This window comes from Myotis yumanensis, unplaced genomic scaffold (assembly GCF_028538775.1).
Source record: "Myotis yumanensis isolate MYYU_CA2020_CCGP unplaced genomic scaffold, mMyoYum1.0.hap1 SCAF_7, whole genome shotgun sequence".
NCBI lineage: Eukaryota > Metazoa > Chordata > Mammalia > Chiroptera > Vespertilionidae > Myotis > Myotis yumanensis.
In genome coordinates, this window is record NW_027223758.1 from 25,900,910 (window position 1) to 25,923,098 (window position 22,189).

Consider the following 22,189-nt stretch of genomic DNA (forward strand, 5'->3'; position numbering starts at 1 on the left):
TCCACAGAACGACATTCTAACCATTGAGCTAAACCAGCTAGGGCTATAATGTAGATTTCTGATTGACTAGATCTAGGATACAACACAAGATTCGGCAGGTCTAACAAGCTCTCAGATGATTCTGTTACTGCTGCTCCCTGACCACACTTTGAGTAGCAAGGGCCTAGTCATGCACTGTCTCATTCAACAGCTACCAACCACATGTGGCTGCTGAGCACTTGAAATGTGACTAGTGTGACTGAGAAATCAAAATTTTAATTTAATTTAAATTTAAAATCTGAAACGTGACTTGATTATTGGAAAACAATTATACACAGAGCAATCTGGGTATGTGCATATTTTTTTAATTGTGACTTATGAGATCTACATACAATCTGTATTCATGTTTGTATATCTCATGTATCTGTATATCTGATAAAAACTTAGCTTCTGAATTGAAATGTGGTAAAAGCATAAAAGACAGACTTCATTTCAAAGACTCAGTGTGAAATAAAGAATATAAAATATCTCATTGTCAATTTTTGTGTATTGTTTGCATGTTGAAATGATAATCCAGAAATATTGGGTTAAATAAAATGTACTGTTAAAATTAACTTCAACTATTTTCTCTTTTTTTAATGTAGCTACTAGAAAATTTTAAATTATATATATAGCTAGTCTTACATTTCTTTTGGACAGCATTGGTCAAAATCAAAGGCAATTGAGGTTTTCCTGTTACATGTTGTTAACAATTGATCTGATGTGTGTGTACGTGACCCAAATCTAGCTGATGAGAACCTAAGGGGAAGCTATAAGAAGCCTTTTGAGAAAGAGATTATCTACACTAATAAAAGAGAAACATGGTAATTAGCGTACGACCGCTACCCTTCCCATTGGCTAATCAGCATATCCTTATGCAAATTAACTGTCAGCCAAGATGGCAGTTGGCAGCCATGCACTGAAGCGAACAGGGAGGCTTGCTTGCTCCAGTGACTGGCGGACTCCAACGTTCCCTGCCTGCCGCTGCGGGCCTCTGAGCTGGCAGTTTGAAACTTTGTAACAAATATAGAAGGTAAACAAAACCCCAGAAACCAGCTTTCAGTCAGCCAGCCTGACCGCAACATTGTATCAAATACAGAAGGAAAAACAAAAGCCAGAAACCGGCTTTCAGCAGCGAGGCCTCAGAGCTAAAGCTGGCCCAGAATAAAAAAAAAAGAAAAAGAAAAAAAGGAGCGGTTGGGAGCTTCAATCACCCGCCAGCCAGAAAACGGCCCTCAGCCCCTTAGCCAGACTGGCCAGGCACCCTAGTGGGGACCCCCACCCTGAAGGAGGTGTGACCAGATGCAAACAGCCATCGTCCCCTCATCCAGGCTGGCCAGGCACCCCAGTGGGGACCCCCACCCTGATCCAGGACACCCTTCAGGGCAAACCAGCCAGCCCCCACCCATGCACCAGGCCTCTATCTTATATAGTAAAAGGGTAATATGCCTCCCGGCACCGGGATCAGCATGACAGGGGGCAGCGCCCAAACCCCCTGATCGCCCTGCAGCTCTGTGTGTGACAGGGGGCGGGGCCACAACCTGCCTATCCGCCTTGCTCTGTTCGTGACAGGGGAAGGCGCCCCAACCCCCTGATCAGCCCTACTCTGTGCCTGATAAGGGGGAGCTCCCCAATCCCCTGATCGCCCTGCGGCTCTGTGTTTGATAGGGTGCGGTGCCCCAACCCCCTGATCGGCCCTGCTCTGTGTGTGACAGGGTGCGGTGCCCCAACCCCCCCCTCCACCCCCACGGGCCCTGCTCTGTGTGTGACAGGGTAGAGCCATAACCACTCCATCGGCCCTGCCCTGAGTGTGACAGTGGCGGCGCCCCAACCCTCTGATCAGCCCTGCTCTGTGGGTGATAGAGGGTGGCGCCCCAACCCCCTGATCAGCCCTGCTCTGTGGGTGATAGAGGGTGGCGCCCCAACCCCCCTCCACGGGCCTTGCTCTGTGTGTGACAGGGTGGAGCCATAACCTCCCCATTGGCCCTGCCCTGAGTGTGACAGGGTGCAGCGCCCCAACCCCCTGATCCGCCCTGCTATGTGTGTGACAGGGGGCGGTGCCCCAACCCCCTGATCGGCCCTGCTCTGTGGGTGACAGGGGGGAGCTCCTCAACCCCCTGATGGGCCCTGCTCTGTGCGTGACAGGGGGGAGCTCCCCAACCCCCTGATCGACCCTGCTCTGTGTGTGACAGGGTACGGAGCCCCAACCCCCCTGATGGGCCCTGCTCTGTGAGTGACAGGGGGCAGCGCCCCAACCCCCTGATCGGCCCTGCTCTATGCCTCACAAGGGGTGGCACCGCAACCTCCCCATCGACCCTGCCTTGAGTGTGACGGGGGCGGTGCCCCCACCCCCCTATCGGCCCTACCCTGAGCGTGACTGAGTGTGGCATCGCAACCTCCCAATCCGCCCTGCTCTGTGCATGACAGGGGGCTGCGCCCCAACTCCCCAATCGGCCCTGCTCTGAGCCTGACCAGGGGCTGCACCTAGGGATTGGGCCTGCCCTCTGCCACCCGGGAGCAGGCCTAAGCCAGCAGGTTGTTATCTCCCGACGGGTCCCAGACTGTGAGAGGGCACAGGCCGGGCTGGGGGAGCCCCCTCCCCCCGCCCCGAGTGCACAGATTTTTGTACACCGGGCCTCTAGTACCTTAATAATAAGAGAAAGCTACATTTAAAAACAAAAGTACTCTGCATCCTTTCCTCCTCTTTTGTTCCAGCTGCATTTAAATGAAACTAGGAGTGAACAAAACCCATAGAGCTTTGGCAGCTATTTTACCACCATGAGGAAACGAGACCCCTGAGTCTTTGATGCCCCTTTGAGTTGCAAATCAACACAGGACCCTCCACCTCTGAATTTCTTTTTAGATAAAAAATTATAATAAATGCCCTTGTGGTTTAAACCAGAGCTTCTTATATGTTACTGTACATATGTTTCCTGGGAATACTGTTAAAATGCAGATTCCTTTCCAGCAAGTCTAGGGCGGGACCTGAAATTCTGAATTTCTAACAAGCTCCCAGGTGATATCTATGTAGTTGATACAAGGACTGCACTTTCATTAGCAAGGGCTCAAACCCAAATTAGATACTCTAGTATTTGCTGATGAAAGCATTCTTAGTGGACACAGGCAGCAATGCCAATCTCTGCCAATAACAACAGCTCCATTTGCACACTGGCTGGCATTATGATCATTACTGACCAACTGGGGACCCAGGACATTGGGACGTGTCCCTTCCCAAAAAGATAACAGCTATTATGGAAGCAAGAAGGTGAAAACCAAGGGCTCAGTGGCGATATGACTTTGGAAGATGCTGGGGTAAAAGAAGGTAAGCCACATCTCTCTACTAGTGGACTTTGCATGCACAGTCACAACTATGGTAGTTTATGCTTCAATTGTGAAAATACTGTTAATTACACACTTGATTACAAAATGAATTCTTTTCACAGAGAACCTCATTGGAGTAATAGGCCATGGAAAATATTTTGTGAAATGCTGCTTTATTTAGATCATGAGTTAATAGAAAACATCAAGGCCTACAAGCCTTGATGCCCAAGAAAATGTAGTTTATGTGGTGCTAAATATAAGAAGCATGGAGCTTGGGGTGAAGAAATCTAGATTCAAACCACTCACCTTGTAGCACACATCACATTCCAGCTATGTGATGATGGACATCCCCTATACATGGTGAGCTGAGTTCTTCACCCATAAGACAGGAGAAGAATGTCTGCCTATATCACAGAGTATGGTCAAGATAATATGGGCTCACACTTTTCAAAATGACACTTGGATGTGAAACAGAGTTAAAACTTTACATGCACACACACTAGAGGACCAATACACGAAATTCATGCAAGGGGCTCAGCCCTTGCAGCCCCTCGCAGCCTCAGCCAGCCCTCACAGCCCCAGCTTCGTCCGGAAGGTCGTCTGGAAGGATGTCCGGAAGGTTGTTTGGCTGTTTGGTCTAATTAGCATATTAGATCTCTATTATATAGGATATTTTTTTTTCTTACAACAAATACATCATGGAGTAGAATATATAATTTGCATGTAGTCTAAAGCTAATAACTGGGAGAAAATCTTGGCTTCGTGAATATTGTGGGGAACTCATCCACTTTCCTCTGCTCTTAAGAGTCCTTCATAGAAAAGCTGTGCATGATTGGAAGTGCTTTAAAGCCAAAGAGCTCTTGGAGTCTGAGGAAAGCTGTTGGTACCACTTGGCAAGTGCAGGCTAGCTACTCAGCAGGTCTCCCCACAGGGCATTCATCCCACGGATGGCCAACACTTTCCAGAGTTTGCATTTTCAGATATGAGATTTTAACCAGAGTTCATGAGGCTTTGAGGGACTGATTTATATTTTTTAAAAGTCTAAGACACTGAAGGATTTACTAAAAATGTATTGGTTTGACACTGTTTAATATTATATAAGTTTCATGTGTACAATTCTACATCATCATCTGTATACTCCATTGTGTGCTCAGCACCCAAAGTCTAGTCTTCAGTCTCCATATATTTGACACCCTTTATCCTCTTCAAAAAAATATGGAATGCTTCACGAATTTGTGTGTCATCCCTGAGCATGGGCCATGCTAATCTTTGTATCATTCCAATTTCAGTATATATGCTGCTGAAGTGAGTATGAAAGGATTTTTTAAGTGACAAAATAATTTATTGTAAAAAATTTTTAGTAATTCTTAGGTGAATCATATTCTTTGACCATTGAAATTATTTGCTTTTTAAAGACAATGATATACATGAAGAAACTATTCTTTTGTGAGTAGTACTGATGATAATCTGTCAGTTATATCTGCTTCTGTTTTTTATACTTCAGTAATTGACATCCCTACCTTCTAATGTCTTTAGATAAAACTTTAAATGTTATTCTTTTGCTCAAAAAATATTCACCTGGTTCTTTCAATGTTGCTATATGCTGAGAACAGAAATATGAGGTAGACATGGTCCTGTCTTGTGCAGAAGTCAAAAAAACAAGTGAGAAATAAAGCATGTATTTGAATAATAGCAAGTTAAGTCAGTGTCATTAAAACCTTATGAAAGTACATGAATTATTTCTGGTTTAAGGTATGTAGTAGGCAGAATAATAGCTTCCTAAGGATTTCTACTTCCTGAAACCCAGAATCTGTAAATACATTATGTTACATGGCAAAGAGAAATGAAGGTTGCAAATGCCATTAAGATTGTTAATCAGTTGATTAGCAATCAGTGGACCCAATGCAATCACAAAGGTCCTTCAATGGGGAAGAAGGAGGCAGAAGAGGAAGAAATAAAAATGACACTGTGAGAAAGGCTCCATGGGACAAGGATGGTTTTGAAGATAGGAGGGGGTCACAAGCCTAGGAGCACAGGTGACCCCTAGAAGCTGGAAAAGGCAATGAAATAGTCTCCTCAGAAAGGAAGGCAGCCCTGCCAACACCCTGCCTTTAGCTCAGTGAGACCCATTTCTGACTTCTGACCTCCAGAGCTGTAAGATAATACATTTGTCTGTTATAAGCCACTAACTTGTGCTATTTTCTACAGCAGCAATAACAATTTAATATAGGGGATCAGAAAAACTTTGTGAAGGAATAAGCCTAGAAGTTGGTCCTTAAAGAATTGGAAGACATAGTTGTAATTCTCAATAAATTAAAAATAAATATGTAGTTCTCAACATGTTAAAGGATCTGCTAGGTGAGATTTATTTTTCCATTCAATTAAACAAAAAACCCAAAAATAAACAATGCAAACTCTTTATACAATTTTTACTAACTTAGTCTAACATAAAAGACAGGCCTTCTTATATTCTAATGATATATACAAGAGATGCCAAAATTAATCATTTGAAAAATATGTACTGCTCTGAAAGCATCAAGTGATTACCACATTTTATTCCCCATCTTACAAATTATCCCTTTATCCCACCCATAGCAAAAAACTATTCAAGTTAACATGGTGTATTAAAAGTTTTCCAAATTTGGTATTAATTCCAAGCAACTCAGAAAGCTTCAAAGTCCGGAGGAATTAGATGGCTTCAAAGATTTAAAAAAAAAAAAAGAAGCAAATGTCAATCATATAAAGAGCTGCCAGTGTTCAAGTAAACATAATTCCCATAGGTTTTATCAGAATACATACACACACACACACACACACACACACGCACACATACTCTGATGGGCAAAAGTTGTGAGTATGCAAAACTCCATTCTTGTTTTGTTTATTAGTTAATTATTGTATTATTTTTATTATTACCCTACTTTTACTTACCCCTGCATATATATGTATAATATATCACACACACATTTTCTGAATATATGTATATATTTACATATATACATGCACATATATACGTACAGTAATAGACAGAGATACAGAGATGATATAATACATATGTAATATAGACATTTATCTTGTTTTGCAATTAGTAGAGCTAATGGGACATTGATGCAATCAAAAAACATTGTCCACAATCCTGTTCTGTCTCGTAAGAACTCCTGCACTGATTCAGCTTGACTATAAGGAAAACTATATTTTGCTTCCGTAAGCCAGTGTCTTGCACAACGAAAGGTTTTTAGTATTATTTTTAAAAGAATGAATGGAAAATATTTCTGTGTACTTTCTATTGAGAGGAAATGGAAGTTGCATTAACAACATGCTTCCCAGTGTATCTTGGCCCACAGATATTGGACAGCAGTGCAAAGTCTAGGTGTAGAAACCCAATCAAGAGCCTGCAGCGCCTGCCTCCTCAGCAACTTCAGGGAGCCTGGGTGTGTTTTATCATAATCGCTCTACTGGGCAGTTTGTCTCAGATGGCAAGCTGCCCCAAGCCCCTTCAGAGCAAGATAGAGGGAACAGGTTCAACAAGTAAATATCAAAAGTAATTAATCAGAGTATAGCATATGCAAGAAACTTATCAATCCAGTGCCATTAGCAAACATTCAACTAAACAAGGCAATTGTCTTGCAGGATTAGAAACAGAATTGTGTATGAGTGGGGGGCGTGGGCCACAAGCCAGGGCAGCTCTAAAGCTCAGTTTCCACAGCATGGGAGGGGATACAGAAAAGTTAGTTTCCACTGCACTTGCAGAAGGTTGTGTTATTACTGAAAAAAAAAAAAAGTTTATACAGTGTCTACAATATCTTAGGTGCTACGGTACACATGCAAAAGTTCTAAAAATTGTGCATACCTCTAACCTCATAAATTACTTTAAAGTACTTAATGTTGACGCAAGCTTACATGATGACCATTGAACTGCACAGAGACTTGCTTAGAGTTGTTTCTAAAACACGCTTTTCAGTGCTAGCCCGTGTGGCTCAGTGGGTTAGAGCATCAACCCATACACCAAAAAGTCTAAGGTTTGATTCTTGTTCAGGTTGCAGGCTTGATCCCCAGTCAGAGTGCATACAGGAAGTAACCAATCAATGTTTCTCTCTCTCTCTCTCTCTCTCTCCCCCCTCTCCCTCTCCCTCTCCCTCTCCCTTCCTCTCTCTCTCTCTCAAATCAGTTAAAAAATAATAAAATACACTTTTTAGTCTCTCTTAACCTGGGATCTAGAGAACTTGGAGGTGGGAGGCAGGAGTTGATGAACTAAGACGTAAAAGTTAAATTTTATACTAATTTATCATTAAAATATAGAATTTTCTTTAATTATGACATAGACAAATAAATCTATAATCATATTAGCAGGATCTGTGATTCTGTCACCAATGGAAATCACAGAAATATTAATCTCATATCACTGTTGATGAAGTATCTTGTAATATTGCAAGGTCTCCTCTCTACTGTGAAAGCATAAGAGCTAATAGCCCTGCTACTAGATAATATTATGCTATGTATTAAAGTTGAGTACATATTACTATATTACAATTCATAATATTTTTATAGCTGTAATACAATATAAATGTTTTTCTTGGTGATCTTATGTATTGCATTTTATGCATTAATCAGCATTATTCTGCAAAGGATCCTCTAGGTTTCCCCAGATGCTAAATGAGTCCATGACACAAAAATATTAAGACTACCTTGAGCTAGAACAACTAGTCAGTTTACTCAATTTCAAATTCCGTCAAAGTGAATGACTGAGATCATATAGGAAAGGAGCAGGCAATTCAAAGTATTTTCCCTTTAACTCGTGTATTCCTCATGCAGCAGACAGCGGAGTAAACAAGACCTTCAAAACACCAGAGCAGGTGATGTGGGAGATACAAGGAAGAAGAAAGTAATGCTGTCCTCAAGGAGCTCAAAAGCCTCGCAGAAAAAATAACTGTAAAGATTCCAGAACACAGACAGCGTCACTACAAGGTTATTGTTTGATTAAAGAACTAACATTTGCAATTGACCATCACTGAAAATTGTTAGCTAGGGGAGACTTAAGATATTCTTTAGAAAACCAATCTGGTAGAGCAGTTTGTAAAGTGGGTTGGAGGGAGGTTGACATTATCAAGGAGATACAATGGGTTGGTGGACTGAAGTGCAAAGAGGGAAACTGAATGGTGCAGAGCTATGTGTTTTATTTTTTGCTTTTTAAAATATTTTTTATTGATTTCATTGAGGAAGGGAGAGGGAGAGAGATAAAAACATCAATGATGAGAGAGAATCATTTATCAGTTGCCTCCTGTACACCCCCTACTGGGGATCTAGCCTGCAAACAGGGCATGTACCCTGACTGAGAATCAAATCATGACCTCCTGGTTCATAGGTCAACACTCAACCACTGAGCCATACTGACCGGGCAAAAGGGAACTTCTTTTAAAGAACAAATTTAAGGGTTTCAGCAAAACAGCAACAACAAATTAACTTCACCTGAACACTCCTTCTTCTATTGATCATTAAGTAAATATAGTAGAGTCCTGAGTAGAGTGAAAAATTTGTTTTTTTAATAGAAACTTAAGATTTATCATTTGATGTTTCAATCACATTTAGATTGAAATTATACCAGGCATGTGGCCAGTATTACCTATTTTTTTTTCTTCAGGCGTTAAAACTATCACTTGATTTTCATCTCCAGAATTAAGTTTCTAAAGAAACATTCTCAACTGGATTCATAATTCTGATAAAAGCTAGTTGTCAGATTACATTTTTTTCATGACTAAATTTTTGTCCTTATTCGCAGACTAAATTGATGTAGAGTTCAAATTTCTCAAAAATATTTTGGAAATGTCACTATGTTCTCTGTGACATTATATGGCATTCTTTAACAGCTTTTTAATTGAATTCAATTTGCAGTGGGAAATGAAACCTAATTCTCTTTGGGGTTTCTGGAAGATGTGGGAAAGTTCATCTGAATAAAGAAAGAGAAATGATTCATGACTAAGAGGCAGTAATACTGCAGAATCCCATCCCTGAGAGCTCACACCGACACCTCAAGATTAGGGGTCACAGACAAGACATCATTGCTCACAAGGGACAACTCCTCTCCTAAACATGACAATGAACTGATCACTCAATACTAGCTGTGGCTAAAACAACCTCTGAATGCCCAGGATACATGGAGAGATTTGAGTCCATAATAATATAAAATAATATTTACAGAGAGCTGACTATGTTCCAGCCACAGTTCTTACGTTTTACATAAGTAAGCTCAATTAAGCTTCACAACAACCCCTGAGGTGTTCATTAATTAATAACAATTCCAATTTTACAGATGAGAGAGCGGAGGCACCACATCACTAGCCTGAGGTCACACAGCTAGGAAGTGGCATGTCTGGGATCTGAACCCATGTACTCTGGTTCTAAGGCATCCCTTTAATAATTGCCTCACCTTCATATCCAAGTTCTGAAAAACTAACATTCCAAGAAAGCTGAAGTAAAAAACAAAAGCAATCAAAGCACTACAATTTTTTTAAATGCAAAATTGCTCATTCAAACCATTTTAGAGAAGTCATAAAGGGCCTTGAGAATTAATCTGCTTCAGCCCCCTGTTGGCTAATGCCTCTCTAAACTGTTCCTTCACAAACACAGGTTGGAGGACTGGCTGTATTAACAAGCACATGAAATTTCCAAATGCATCTAACAACTGTGGAGATTCACAAAATCACTCAGGACCCCCACTGAAATCATTTATTGACAGGAACCTTGCCTCTTCCTAAGCGAAATTTCTTCTGGGTTAATTTGAACAGCAATGAAGAACAGCTCAGCATCATTCCTTCTAAGTAAAATACTTCAAATTTTTAATTTTATCATTGTCCTCTCTTGGTTCACCAAGCCAATTTCTTTAATCGTTCTTTCTAGAATTTCTATGCTGCTAACAATCTTGTTTTTTGTTTGTTTTTTTTTAAAATATATTTTTATTTCATAGAGGAAGGGAGAGGGAGAGAGAGATAGAAACATCAATGATGAGAGAGAATCATTGATTGGCTACCTTCTGCACGCCCCCTAATGGGGATCAAGCCCACAGCCCCGGCATGTGCCCTTGACCAGAATCGAACCCGGGAACCTTCCATCCACAGGCCGACGCTCTATCCACTGAGCAAAACCAGCTAGGGCTAACAATCTTGTTTGTTCTTCTTTGAACCTCCTAACAATTTTTCTATGCCCCTTTTTAGGGTTTGCAGATAAAATACAGGGCACCCAGTTAAATTTGATTTTGAGATCAACTGAAAATAATGTTTTAGTATAAATATGTCTCATGCATAAGTATATCCCAAATATTACATAGGACATACTTATACTAAGAAATGACTAGCTAATGATCCAAAATTCAAATGTGACTGGTGACCCTGTCTTTTTATTTGCTAAAGCTTACTATTTTCTCTCTTTTAAATTTGTCTAAACCACAATCAGTCTTCTAATTCATCTGTCTCAAACCTGAGCATGCAACAGAATCAACTAGAGGTTTGTTAAAACATAGACTCCAAGTCGTCCTCCCACCCCCTAGCTTCTGATTCAGTGGGTCTGGCTTGATGCTTGCAAATCCGAATTTCCAATAGTAGGTGCCAGGTGATACTGATGCTGCTGCCCTGGAGACCGCATTTGGGGAACCAGTACTCTCTCTAATCCCCAGATGTAGGTGAGCATAGGGAAGGAGCACCTCCAAATCTGTAAAAGCCCCAGCTAACTTGTACAAACCCAGAGGACAGCATGAGAATCTCATCTATGCCCACTCGACACTCAAGTCCCCTTCCCTGAACCAGATTAGGAAATCAGAAAACATTTGACTTAAGGTCCAGCCACTGTTCATATTGGATTAGATTCCCCAAGATGGAAAGGACCTCTTTAAGCTTCAAATGGATTCTTGTCCTGAGGCAAGCTTGTCAAAGGACCCATGAGCCAGCCCTTTGTTTTCACGTGCCCCTAAGATAATTAATTTGCCCCTTGTCCCCAAGGAGGAGCCTGGAAGGGGCTCCATCTCAATTTCCATTCCGAAAAGATCTCCTCATAATGACTATTTCTGTTGTACTCTCTGACCTTACTCAAACCTATGAACCCTGGTGAATCTTCCAGACCCATGAGTCTGACCAAATAACTGCCTTGTCCCCCAGGCATAATATTTGGTACAAGAGCCTGTGGCAGATTGCTTTGATGCTTCCAATTAATAGCCTCCCTGAATCCTTTGCCTTTGTCCTGTGCTTTTGAAGTTTCTTCCTATTCTGACTCTGGGGTTGGCGCTGGGACTTGTTTTGGCCAACAAATGAAGCAGAAGTGACATGTACCAGTTCCAAGCATAGACTTCAGAAGCCTTGCCTGCTTCTGTTTCTTCTCTTGGAACCCAGGTCAGCTGACAGGAACAAACACAGGCTAACCTGATGTAGCATGAGAGACCATGTGGAACAGACCTGAGCCACCCAACTGGGGTCATCCAAGATCGGCTAGTCCCCACGGGACCCATTAGCTGAACACAAGTGCATGAGTAAGCCCAAATGACCCTAGTCCACACCAGTAAAAATGCCCAGCTGGCCCATGAATTTGTGACCAAAAATAAATGTTTATTGTTATAAGCCAAGATTCTAGGGTGATGATTATGTAGTCATGCCTCTGCTGGACTCTCTAATTCCAATAACTCTGTCAAGACTTCTCCCTGCCTGCCTCCTACCAAGGCCTGCTCTCTAGGGAAGGATTATCCTCATTCTGGCATCTCCAGGGTCTGCCCTCGATTCAAAGCCTTCCACTTCCATTGGTACTCTGAGCATAGTCCTTGAATGCATCTGCTGATTCATTGCACAACTACCCTGAATTAGGCAATCATATTCAGCGTGGTCAACACTAAGCACAGTTCTTTCATTTCCTTCTCTTTTATGTTTGGCCAATTTTGTTTCCCATTCTGCTCTGGCTGACTGGTGTTTCTTAAGGGTGTGTGTGTGTGTGTGTGTGTGTGTGTGTGTGTGCGCGCGTGCGCCATGAGATGAACAAATGAATGACTGATATACTAATTTGCCAGTGCCTGCTTCTCAAATAAGAAATGCAACGAAGGGATGTAAAGGGCAAGATAAATGGGACCCAGGGAAGAGAGGCAACAGTATTTACCTGACTCATAAAAGCATTACTGGCATCCACAAAATCAGAGAAGCCTTCCCCATTCAAGTGAGCAGTTTCTTCGCAGCTAAACAATAAAGTTAACCCCACCAGAAAGCTTTTCCTACTTATTTTTATTTACTTATTTTCCTTATATTTCAAAGAAAACTAAACCTAAATATTCCTTCCACGGGCATTATCTTTCATTGTACAACTTTAAGAAAGAAGGAATATGAAGGAAGGAATGTAACTGATTCAATGGGCTAGATAAGATTTTTGTGACTCAATTCAATTCTTTGCTACCATGGGGAAGCATGGTAAGGAAGTTCTGATGTGTACCACAGCCCCTCAAAGCAGACAAGAAAAGTATAACCTGAGTAGCGAGGGTTGTTGGACTGAACTCAAATGTTTGTCTCCCCTCCCTTCCTCTCTCCTTTTCCCCAAACATTTTCCTGATCCTTCCAATGAAATGAAAGTAAAGGAATAAAGAAGAGAACTGACTGATGATTAAAGAGGCCAGAAAGAGTCAAGAGCAAACAAAATTAGAAGATAGAGACTAAAAGGATGAGATCAGAGCAGAGGAAGTTGCAATTCAGAATGGGAGGAGGGAGTCGCAGTGGGCATGGCTTGAGCTGCCTGGTACAGAGGGTAGGAGGAACAATCCAGCTTAGACATGGCACAGAGATTTTAGAAGGTTACATCAAAGGCAAAACACTGAAAGACTGAGGATATAAAGTTTTTGACAAGGAACTAGTGTCACAGAGAGAATGGAGGGGAAAACTGAGCAGAAGGGGACCAGAGGGAATTAGCATGGTAAAGGAAAACATGAGACATATTTAACAATCAGTACTAGGCAGCCATTAAAAATCCAGTTTGTAATGAATATATACCAGCATGGGAAAACCATCATGAGAAAAGATGTAAAAAAATAATAAAGAACATGCCCTAATATTTGACAATGTAAGAATGAGAGGACTGTTTAGAGATGTGGGAATGAAAGAATGTTCCAGAGAAGGACAATGGATTGAACAATACCAACTTACATGGCAGGGGAGGAAAGAGAGACAGAAGGAATAAGAAATAGAGGTTCAAGAATGCTACAGAAACTAACATAGGCCACTAGCAGAAGAACATTACATAGTAATGTAATTACTAAAAATATCAACTTTTTTATATGAGTTAAATTCATATTCATTAAATAAGTCAATAACTAATGCCCAAAATTATCCCAGTACTAGGGAGCGGGGATATACTTTAATTTAGAGTCATAACCAGGATCAGATTTGAAAACAGAAATGGTTACAGTGGTTGCTTTTAAAGAATCGGATGTGTGAGTGTACAGGAACTGACCCATTTCAGCATGTCTTTTTCACTATTTCGGTTGTTTTGCATATTACATTATTCAATAAAAACATAACTAAAATGTTATACTTCCCTGACTAAGTAATTATTAAGCATAGATCACCCAGTTGGCAATCCAGGGGCAGAGGAAGGCTTTTTTTTTTTTTTTTTTTAGATAAATCAGAAAGTCCCTCAAATATAATCTGATTATCCTCGAGCACCATCATAGATAGAATAGAAAACTGCACTAAATGCCTCAGTAATGAGGAGCTGCTATCGATTTCCACTTTCTTCTTATGCCTTGGAAAGTTAAGGAGGCAGCAACCACCCAGGAATGTGGTGTTACCCAGCCTCAGTGCCAGCTGTAGAGAGGACTGGAATGTAAGATCAAACTGGGAAACGAAAGGCTGTGCGGTTTCCCAGCGCTCCTGCTCTGAGCTGGGAGACGACCAAGCCTACATCAGATGCGGTGTCCCTCAAGGGTGCCCGGTCCACCTCCCCCTGGACAACACACGTGCAGCAGCCCGCATCCACCAACTTGTCAGGCCCCAACCTCTGAGCACATGGCCACTTCTGCTGCTAGAAACCATCTCTGTGGGCCAGGAGTGCTCGTTCTGAAGACACAGCAGAATGCTTTCAGGGGTGAATGGTAAAATAATTTGTGCTGGTGGTACATCCTCAGACCCCGAGTTCTTTCTGCAACTTCCTCACCCTACACCTCCCAGTATCACCAATCTAACCGGGCCGTTCTCATGCTATGCCCTGGACCACTCCACAAGGCTCACTGCTGTGCAAGCTCAGGTTCCTTCTTTTCAAGGCCCCAGTCCCTGCTTCCAGCCCCGCAACCACTCATTCGGCCTGTGCACCACCCTTTTCATGCTTGTCTGTTTCTCTCCTGATGAAAAACTTTCTTTGGCTCATCACTGTCCACAATCATGTGTCCCCAAGAGTGTCCCAAGCAATACTAATGTCTCCATGAATGCTTATAAAAATACTAAGAAATCAAAGGGAAATAAAGGATTCCATGGAAAAACCGTTTGGCAAACACTGCATAGTGTAACTCCCACTGGGAGAGTCACAATCTACATTAGAATGCTTTGGGGTCTGGGAATCCCTGGTAAAGAAAAGTGTCTATAGCTCTTTCTGATTCAGCGGTCCACTTCTGCACAAAACATCTATTAACACTGCTTAAAAGTCCTCTTTTGTTGAGCCAACTTTGGCCACACTACTGGTTTGTGTTCCCAGGAGCCGTGGTCTGTCTAGTATAGTGCTTCTCAAAAGAGTGGGAGGGGATGGCTTGTGCAAACCCAGACTGCTGAGCCTCATCCCAGAGATTCTGCGATTCTGAGATTCAACAAACTCCGGGGATGCTGCTGGTCCCTCAACAACACCACCAGAAACAGGCTCCTAAGAAAAAAATCCAAAACTCCTTAGCACAACATTCAGGGTCTTTCTTATTTTAATCAGGCCTTCTTCACTCTCCTTTTCTCCCATACCTTTACTTTGGTTGTCTAAGGCTGCAGCCCAAAGAACTACCTCCTTTTCCCTATATCCTCATTGTCCTCCCCAGCCTCCATTATCTCCCTCGGCCAAGCCCTTCTATCTTCAAGATCTGGGACTAACAGATGCCTGGCTCGCTTGTCTTTACCTTCTTTAAACACTTTAGAAATTCTATCCTGGGTCGTAATTGCTTATGTGCATTGCTTATCTTTACTGTAGCCTGGGAGCTGTAGGAAGTCATATTCTGTGTCTGACTTATGTTCATAGATGACAATATCTGCTTTATAAATATTAAGAATGCTTTATAAATATTAAGGGCTCAATAAACATTTGATAAGTAAATGTATGTATGGCTAGCAGTGCAGCTGATCTGAATTGGAGACGATCCTTATTATCTCTAAATTGCAAGACATATATGCAAACCCATTTTGGCTAGTGAACTCTGCTAAATTCAAATTCAATTCAGTGACTATCTAGTAAGCACCTCTGAGGGCTTGGGAATTAGGCTGCCCAGAATGGTTGTGCAGTTTGTTTACAGGAGTAGTTGTATATGGTGGTCCAAATTAGAAAATGAGAAAGTGATCCTTAACAACACAAAGCTAACAAAGTCTGGTGTGTGTGTGTGTGTGTGTGTGTGTGTGTGTGTGTGTGTGTATTATAGGTCATTTAAACATACACATACCTATATATGCCTTGACCTGGGAAATGGTTAGATGGGTGTATATACAAGTAAAAAAAATATTGAATTATAATGTATGCATTTTCCAGTATGTAAGTTATACTCCAATAAATAAAATACAGTGGAGAAACATGAGGAAAAAAATGCATATAATACAGAAAGACCATGTTTTAAAGATCTTATTGATCCTTTGTCATTCATTCTCTCTTAAGACCATAAGACTGTAGAAGAGTGACCCATTATTCTACAATCTGTATTTCTGTGACACAGCAAATGTATCATTAGGGAATCATTTAGGGAACTTAGTAGAATAAAAATTATGAACTAGGTATCATGATGACATATGAGGGGTGATAGATACAAATAAGAGGAATCTGTATGCTGTTGGGTCAATAACATACATTTCAACTGTCCTTTCCCAGGAAAGAAAGGACCATGTTCTTTTGTTTCTTCCAGGCCAAGTTTTATCCATAATCATATAACCTAAACCACCTTTGGAGGAAAAAGAATTCAGTCGTTGATATCATCTGAATTGTTAGTTTCCATAGAAACTCTTGTAGAATGCTCCAGCTAGTCTGGACTAAGTGCCTCTCCCATGAATTCAAAATGAGTCCAGGAAAACCCTGACACCACCCAGTCCTGTCTATTGCAAAAGGACAGAAGAGCACTTAAGTCAGCATCTGTTACCGTTATCAGAAGAGCTGTCTCCATTACAGACACACAAATGAAAGATTAAACACTGCCTTGTCCAATTAGCCTAAAGCCTAGGCTTTTCCCTGCAAGACTCCCGTAAAAAGGTTCCTGAGATTCATATTTGAAAAAAAATACACAAAAGCCCAAACCAAGAGAAAAGGCCCAGGCACTAGAAAAGGAACCCTGTGTCCTATCAATTCATATCATTACATAATTACCAGCAGCCTGTAGTTCTTTATGTGGGAAATTGATTCTCCCTTACTCTGGCAGGGGACAGCAGCAACAATGTCAGGCGTGGGAAGGAGGCACAGACCAATATATCATTTAAATGTTCTCAGTTTTACCCAGCATACCTGCTCACCATAACCAGGCTCTCCTGTGCAAATACCAAGACAGCAAGAGCTTCTCACCCTTTTTCATCTCATGGCACACAAAAACTAATTGCCAAAATTCTGTGGCACACCAAAAAATATTTTTTGCTGATCTGACAAAAAAAAAATTGTATAATTTTGATTCACTCACACTGGAGAGCTATTGTTTGCTGTTGTCTTTTTTTAATTGACAATCTAAGAGAAATAAGGTCAGTGCCCCTAACCAAATAGTCAAGTATTACATGTTTTAAAAATTCTTGCAGGCCCTAGCCAGTTTGTCTCAGTGGATACAGTATTGGCTCTTGGGCCAAAGTGTCCTGAGTTCGATTCTGGTCAAGGGCATGTACCTCAGATGCAGGCTGGATCCCCAGCCCCGGTTGGGAGTGTACGAGGGAGGCAACCAATGGATGTGTCTTTCTCACATTAATGTTTCTCTCTCTGTGTTTATCCACCTCCCTTCCACTCTCTATGAAAACCAATGGAAAAATATCCTCGGGTGAGGATTAATAAAAATTTTTTTTTAAATATCTTTAAAAATTATTGTAGCACACCAGTTGAAAATCGCTGACCTATGGTATAAGAAGTCAGGAGAGAGATTACCCTTAAGGAAGAGATAGTGACTTGACGGGGTTTATAAGGGGACTCCTGAGTATTGGGAAAACCTTGCTTTTTTCAGGTTGCATTCACTTCACTAAAATCCAATGAGCTGTACACATGTGATTTGTGCACTTTAACTATATGTTAGTCATACTCTAATAAAGAGATTTTATAAACAAATAAATAACAGACAAACCAGGCATCTAGGCAACAGAGTTATTTTGCTGGGAACAGATAAAGGCAATCACAGTCTGTGCAGTTTCCTGTTGAACTAAACCAGAAAGGTAAGTTAATAATAAGATCCAGACCACTAGTGAAAAAGGCCAAAAACAGGGAGTGTGGAGTCTAAATTACATTCATTCTTCTTCAATAAAAGTGTGTGCATGAAGCATGTCTAGCCCGAGCCTTTCTTACCCACTGAATGATGTAAACCAACTGGTGTTTGTAGGAGGCATTTATGGGCTTATCTGCCCAACAACCTGCCTCTACACCTGGGAACTTTGCCAGCCAAGGATGATTGGTCCTGAATAAACCCCAGGCTCAATGTTACACCATTCCTTGTCTTCCCAAGGAGTTTTGAAAATAGAATTGGGAGAGTGGTCTTTTTGGATGCCTGAGGCTAAAACATGTATAGTTTGTTGGGTTTTGGAAGTCATGTTTCCACTAAAGGGAGGAGTCTGGTATATTGAAATTGAGTTGGTTTATATCAATTGCAGTCAAAGGGTCTTAGATGCTATTATATATTTTTTTGTAAAATATGGGTCAATATATCTTCATATTTATGGCCTAACAGAAGCAAAGGTGAGGTCAAGACTCTTGGCTTTTTTTTTTTTATCTCAAGTGATATCTTTGTCTATCCAACTTCAGACACCCATGTCCATGGACATTGGCTTGACCTTGAAATCACCAGCAACTGTATTCCCGTTGAAAATCATGTACAAACATCCCTTCCTTGCCCAATCATCTGTTGTTATCCTCTCTCTATCTGTTGACCGCCCTATTGTGAATTTGATGGTCATCTTTCTGCCCTCATTAACCATATTATAACTCCAAGTCCATCAACTGCTAATCTCACTGAGACCTACTATCATCCATGATAATATCCTAGATGATCTCACATGGTTCCAAATCTTTAAATGACTCTACCACTCTCTCATTACCCATCATGGTCCCCAGGCCTCCCTTCCCTTCTTACCCATCCTAAATTCCATTGTTCATCATGCTTGATAAGCACTCATTGCCTCACACTCTCTCCATCATACTCACTTTGTCAACTTCCCCACATGGTTGCACCTAATTCTCTTTCTACTAAGCAATTGTAGTCATGGCATTGAACTAGGCTAGAGAAAGACTCACAGCCAAACTGACCAGTCTTCACATTAAACTAATGACCACAAATTTCATATGAACACTAATCCTTCCTTAGTACGTTTACTTTTCAACTCTCTAAAACAATTATTTCATGTGGTCTCTTCAAACCTCTAGTCTGCCTTCCCTATGCACCTTTTTTTTTATGATAATACTGCCTCTAACCCACTTCTTAGAAGTGTCAACATAAATCCACTTCAGTTCCTCATCTCTGTCTCTCTCCTCAGACCACTCCAATTAGAATTCTCCCTTCTTGACAAGGTCCTCAGTGACCTCCCTATTGTGAAATTTGATGGTCATCTTTCTGCCCTCATTAACTATCTCAACAGTTTTGACCCAGTTAACCAGGTTTTCCTTCCTGAAACATTCTCTTCTCTTGGAGATAGCAATTCCACACTCTCCTTATTTTTCTTTTTTGTTTTTAACTGTTTTTATTGATTTCAGAGAGGGGATGAGAGAGGGAGAGATAGAAATATCAATGATGAGAAAGAATCATCAATCAGCTGTCTCCTGCATGCCCCCTACTGGGGATCGAGCCCACAATCTAGGCATGTCTCTTAACCAGAATTGCACCATGACCTCCTGGTTTATAGGTGGATGCTCAACCATGGAGCCACACTAGCTAGAATCCTTATTTTTCTTGGTCTCACTAGCTACTTGTCCTCAATCATGATCTCTTTTACTGCATTTAACTTCTGCATGTTGGAGTGATCTGGGTATCTTCTCTGTGCATTCTCTCTTCCTAGGTGAACTGCTTTAGTCTCAAGTTTTAAAATGCCACCTATATTTCCATTATATACTTTTCCATCCCTAGCTCTCATTTATCCAACTGTTCCAGACTCATATACCCAACTTCTTACTTGACATTTACACTTGAATACTTACTAAGCATATTAAAGTTTAAAGTTTAAAGCAGAACACTTGATTTTTTTCCCCTCTCGTCTTCCCATGTTTCCCCACCTAGTTTTTCCTATATCAGTATATTTCTCACCCATTATTCAACCTGGCACCTTAGGAGTCATCTTTAATGCCTCCTTTTCCCTCACTATCATATCCATATTCATATGCCATGCTGGCATGGCTTTCAAAATAGTGTCCAAATCTGCCTACTCTTCAGCACCAACACTGGCACTCAGGTTTAAGCCACCATAGTCCTTTTTTCCTGGGTTCATCCAATAACTTCCTAACTGGCTTATCTGCTTTCAATCTCATTTTCATCTCAACACCCTCAATTCATTCCCTCTTGCAAAAGTTATTTCTTAAATCATAAATCAGATCATGCCTATCAATAACTTCCCATTCCTTAAAAGATAGAAATATCAAAAATGAGACTGAAAGCAGATAAGCCAGTTAGGAGGTTATTGGATGAACCCAGGAAAAAAGGACTATGGTGGCTTAAACCTGAGTGCCAGTGTTGGTGCTGAAGAGAAGTAGGCAGATTTGGACACTATTTTGAAAGCCATGCCAGCATGGCATATGAATATGGATATGACAGTGAGGGCTAGAGCTCAGTGTGTTTACTATCTGATTGTTTACTCTCCAAATACTTTTGAGACTGTTATTCTCTTGTTCTTACTTTTGTTTTTTCTAGAACTTGTAGAGTATACATAAAACATTTACCCACTTTTCAAACACTCTGGTTGATGTGAATACATGATCCCTTCTTTACTCCTTTGCATTGCATCCAGCATTGAACATGACCCATTAATTTTACCCAACTGTAGCTACTATAGCTCACCTACTAGTAAGTAAGTGAAGGGTCTATTTCCTCACCTCTTAAGTCTGGGCTGGCCTGTTGCTTGGTTAATAGAGTGTGGCAGAAATGGTGGTGGGTGTTTCTCTCTCTCTCTCTCTCTCTCTCTCTCTCTCTCTCCATACTTTGTTACTGCCATGTGAACAAGCCCAAACTAACCTGCTGGAAGTCAAAAGGCACATGGAGGAGAAATGAGCCATTCCAGCTAAAGCCATTCTAAATGAGCCAGTCATAAATATGTTCAGCAGTTGACCAGACACACATATGTGAGCCCAATGGAGATCAGTAGGATTTCCCAGAAAAGGTCAGGCCAAATTGCCAACCCACTAAATTGTGAGCTTAATAAACAGTTGTTGTTTTAAGCCAGAACATTTTTTGGGATAGTCGTTATGCAGCAAAAGCTACCTGGTACAACTAAGGCCATAGTGTCTCTACCATTCACAATATACAGATTCCTCTCCAATAACTTTTCCTCTTTCTTTGTGGCTTTGAACTTTGACCCACTTTTCTGGGTTGATTCCTATTCTATCTATTCTGGCCTTTATCCCTATGCTGCCTGTTATAAGCTGAATTGTGTCTCCCCCAAATTTTATATGTTAAATCTTTAACTTCCAATAACTTTAGAACATGGTTGTATTTGGAGATAGGGCCTTTAGAGAGGTGGGCCTTCATCCAATCTGAATGGTGTCCTTATAAGAAGAGAGACTTTGGACACACAAACAGACACAAGGGATGTGTGAGCACAGAGAAAAGACCATGTGAGGAAACAGTAAGAAAGTGGCCATCGCAAGCCAAGAAGAAAAGCCTTAGGCAAGACCATAAAACCAGGGATATATCTTGTTCACTGCTTAATTCCAAGTACTTAGAACAATGCCTGATACATGGTAAACACTAACCATATGACACCTTGATCTTGGACTTCTAGCCTCCAGAACTGTGAGAAAATAAATTTCTGCTGTTTAAATCACACAGTCTGTGATACTTTGTTATGGCACCTCTAGCTGAATAATATACTGCTTGTGAAAAAAAAAATTTGCAGTAGTTTCCCAGCTTTTTCCCCCTGATAATCACTCTGATAATTTCTTTCTTAATTTCAAAAAAACTTTTAAACACAAATAATTCATATTTATTTTTTAATTACTGTATTAAAGATATCAAATGAAGTAAAAAAAAAAAAAGATAAGCTCAATGCCTTTGGGGAAAAATATAAAATTAAATGAGGAGGTGAAACTTTAGCCATCCCGAGAGGGAATCGCTGTTAACATGTGCTGTCTCCTCACATGTGCTTTAGTTCCTGGCTTCCCTGCTCCACCATAACCTCCGAAAGGCAATAAGCACAAGTAGACACAAGAGCCCTTTCGCTGGTTACACAGCGTCCTAAAACCCACCCTTTGTTTGCAGAATTTCTGAGTCTGTTCTAGTGGCTGAAAATGG

At 41.0% G+C, this 22,189-nt stretch overlaps 1 protein-coding gene and 1 non-coding gene across 8 annotated transcripts in view; both read right to left on the minus strand.

Annotated features, from left to right (window-relative positions):
* Window positions 1-22,189, minus strand: part of PLCB4 (phospholipase C beta 4) — a 387,002-nt gene that overhangs the window by 201,745 nt on the left and 163,068 nt on the right. The window lies entirely within an intron of this gene.
* LOC139014717 (U6 spliceosomal RNA) lies at window positions 4,549-4,652 on the minus strand. Its single transcript, XR_011472281.1, has one exon. It is a non-coding gene; the product is annotated as a U6 spliceosomal RNA (small nuclear RNA).